The following is a 4,112-nucleotide window of genomic DNA, read 5'->3' as shown; positions in this document are numbered from 1 at the left end:
GGTATGACTTTTTATTTATCAGTATTGACTACATGGTTTTGAGAAATCACTGGATTAGAAAGAAAGTATTCTAGGTCTTCATCATATGGGCATCATTAACTGGCATAACTTTGTGACCTTGAGTTGAGGGATTAATGGGTTTGACTGATTTTCCTTAATCACCTGGATATTATGTAATATATTAGAGGTTGTTTTAGTTAGGATTTCTATGATTGTGAAGCAATAACACGACAATTATGGCAACTTTTATAAAGGAAAACATTTCATTGGGGTTGGCAAAGAGTTTAGAAGTTTGGTCCATTATCATTGAGACAGGAAACATGGTAGCATGCAGGCAGATAAGGTGCTGGAGAGGTAGCTGAGAGTTCTACATCTTGATCCATAGGCAGCAGGAAAAGAATGTCACACTGGGCAGGCTTGAGCATCTAATACCTCAAAGCCGGACCCCCTGGTGACACACCTCCTTTAACAGAGCCATACCAACAAGGCCACACCTCTAAGAATACCCTATGAGCCTATGGGGGCCATTTTCATTCAAACCACCACAGAAGTCTGATGTCTGTAGAAAAACTTTCTTTAGTCAATTATTTTGTCCTTGATAGACTGAGAGTGTAATGAGCAGGAATGGCAATGGAGAACTTGAGACTGATGGAGGAGACTTGAGAAATGGATGAAGTAGAGCTGGGCATGAGGCTGGAGGAGAGACTTAGGAACCATAGACCCTTCAGGCTTTCTGACTCTATTCATCCCTTTCTGTCACATTGCTTGATATGGGATTGATGTACATGAAAAGGAAGCTTATTTACTTGTGGATTTTTAAAAGAAGGGCTTGCATTATCATTCTGGTGATGGGCCTTGACTGTGTCATAACAAAACTGATGGCATTGGGGGAAGAAATTACATGGTAAGACGAGAAGTGAGAATAATTAGCTCATCCTTTTTATTACAGACCCTTTCTGATTTCAGGGGAACTAATCATTGTAAATTACACTGATTCCCTTTCTGTGGTGGTTTGAATATGCTTGGCCCACGGGAAGTGGAAATATTAGGAGGTGTTGGAAGGAATGTGTCACTGTGTTGATGGGCCTTGGAGGGCTCCTGTGCTCAAAGTCTGCCCATTGTGGAAGAGAGGGCCTTTTCTTGGCTGCCTGCCGAAGACAGGCTCTTCCTGGCTGTCTTTGGAATAAGATATGGAACCGTTGGCTCTTCTAGTACTATGTCTGCCTGCATGATGCCACACTTTGTGCCATGCTGTTAATGGCTCTAACCTCTGAAACTGTCAGCCAGCCCCAATGAAATGTTTTTCTTTGTAAGAGTTGCCATGGTCGTGGTGTCTCTTCATAGCAATACAACCCAAACTAAAACACCTTCTGAGAGTGCAATCCCAATTACAAGATCTTTCTGTAAGCTAGACCTCAATAACATCACACGAGGAACCTACATTTCTAGCACTTGAAATTTTGGGGGACATACTCAAAACAGCATTCAAACCACAGCACTGGCTTTGGGGGCACTTGACCATGTAGGTTGAAGACAAGGCTAGAGTCATAGGCAGGAACTGAACCATGCAATGTCTTGTACTGTACGGTATAGGTTTGAGGTTTTATCATGTGTGTAGTGATTCTCAGTGTCTGTTATGTAACAGAATCATTTGGGGAGCTTATTAAATCTCGCATATCTGCCTTAGAGCAACGGCATCAGAATCCAAATGGTGGGGCTAGGATACTATACTTTTGAAACTTCCCTCTGGTGCTGCTGAGGAACAAAACATTGAAGAGCAACAGAGACTGAGGAAAGTCCTGCAGCAAAGTGCTAATGGAACGCGTGTATCTTAGAAAGACTGTTTTGCTAGGAGGGTAGAGAATGGACTAGGGTTATGTGAGCCTGGAAACAGGGGAATTACCAAAGAGAGGCAGTCTCCCCCTCCTGCCTATATGTCTGAAAAGAACTATATATGCCTTAGAAGAAAAACAGGAATACTTAAAGTAGTGATCCATACAGTTGCTTTAAAAAATAAAACAAAAATACCCCAAATATTAATTTAAATGATGATATCTTCCCACAAGAGAATTCTACACAAGTGCAGAGAAATATGTTATCTGCATGCAACCAAGATGGAGCTTACAAATTGAAGGTTTAATATTTATTTATTTATTTATCTATCTATTTATTTATTTATTGCATGTTCTTGTTCTTCTTGTTGTTGTTTTTGCTGTTGCTGTTATTTAAGACATGGTCTTATTCTGTAGACCTGGTTGTCCTGTAACTCACTATAAAGGCCAGACTGGCCTTGAATTTACAGAAACCTGTAATTCTATGCCTCCCGAATGCTGTGATTAAAGGTGTTTCTTCACCGTGTCCAGATTACAAATTGAGTTTTAATAGTGAAAAACCCAAGTAATATGAGAGCTTTAAAATGAGAAAAAAAGACACAACAAACTATAATTTACATAGTTTTTGAACAAGCAAGAGAATAGAAGCACACAGTTCAGGATAGTATTTCCCAGTTGTTTTAGTTTGGAGGATGAGGTCATAAGGAAGGTTGACAGCCTCAATGTTGTTGGTAGTGTTTTCCTTGATAGTGTTGGGGTTTATGTTTTGATTATGCTCTATAAAATGTATTTGGCAACTAGTTTGAAAAAACACTGTGCCACACTTTCCATTATTATTATTATTATTATTACATTATTTATTTACATTCCAAAAGTTGCCTCTCTTTCTGGTACCCACTCCCCAAGTTTTTCACCTCCTCACCCTTCCCCCACCTCTGAGAGAGTACTCCCCTATCCACCCTCCCACCCCCATTTCTAACCCACCCTCCCACCTACCCCCGCCTCACCTCCATCTACTCAGCCACCCCCACCTCACTCCCACCAGCATCCCTCTTCCCTGGGGCATCAAGTTTCCACAGGATTAAGCACATCCTTTCCCACTGAAGCCAAACAAGGCATGTGTCCAGGGACACGAACCAGCCCATGGTCACTGGCTTAGTCTCTGGGAGGTCTGAGTGGTCAGCCTGAGTTGACCCTGTTCTTCTTCCTATGGAGTTGAAATCCCCTTTAGCTCCTTCAGTCCTTCCTCTAACTCTTCTATATTGGTCCCCAACCTCAATCCAGTGGATAGATGTAAATATCTGCTTTTGTCTCAGTTGCTGGTAGGGTCTCTCAGAGGACAGCCATGCCAGGCTCCTGACTGCAGGTACAATATGGCCTCAGTAATAGTGTCAGCACTTGGTGTGCATGCATGGGATCGGTCCCATGTTGGGCCTGTCACTGGCTGGCCTTTCCTTCAGTCTCTGCTCTATTTTTGTCCCCACATTTCGTTTAGACAGGAACAATGTGTGCCATGTTTTCTAGAGGTCCCATATTATAATCATTGGGATTCAAAGAAGTGACACTGTGAGTCATCAAAGTTTAGGTCATAAGTAGCCCTTCATAGATAGTCCATGGTCTTCTAGAACAGATACCCTGGCAGAAGCAAGCTGCCATGTAAGAAACCTAACTATCTTAACCTTGTGGAGAAGTGATGGGGAGATATGATGGTGTTTGACAGATAGTTCCAGGGGAAGTACCAGGAGTAAGAGAAATGAGGTCAGCATGGGTGGCTCTACAGGTGACTTCAGCAAAACCACTCTCTGATTGTAACTACATGAGAACCCCTGAGAGAGAACTGCCCATTGACCTTCAGAACCACGAGAAAGAATAATTACTGCTGCTTCAAACCACAAAGTGAAGGTGGTTTGTCATGCAAGAGGTAACCATAACATTCTCTGTCTATATACTGCCTTGCATGCAAGTATTGCGCCTATTTTTCTAAAATGAGATATGAATATACATTGCCATCAGACAATTCCGCCTTCAAACTGTGACTCTGCCACCCCTAGGATCGGCAGCTTTGGAGAAATTACTCAGCTTCTCTAAAAAATGCATTTCCCCATCTGAAAAAAACCGAGAGGGCTCTTCTGGTTCACAGGGAAGCCGAAAGGCTTACGAAACACAGATTCTATATAGTCTTCATTTAGTCAGACTGTAAGGAGATTATAAAGATAGAGGACAATCTGTATCCTGCCTCTCTTCCTTGGAATATACGGAAAGAGAAAAGGGATTTTCTAA

Source organism: Apodemus sylvaticus, chromosome 8 (genome assembly GCF_947179515.1).
Source record: "Apodemus sylvaticus chromosome 8, mApoSyl1.1, whole genome shotgun sequence".
In the NCBI taxonomy this organism is placed as follows: Eukaryota; Metazoa; Chordata; class Mammalia; order Rodentia; family Muridae; genus Apodemus; species Apodemus sylvaticus.
Note: the sequence above shows the minus strand (reverse complement) of the source record.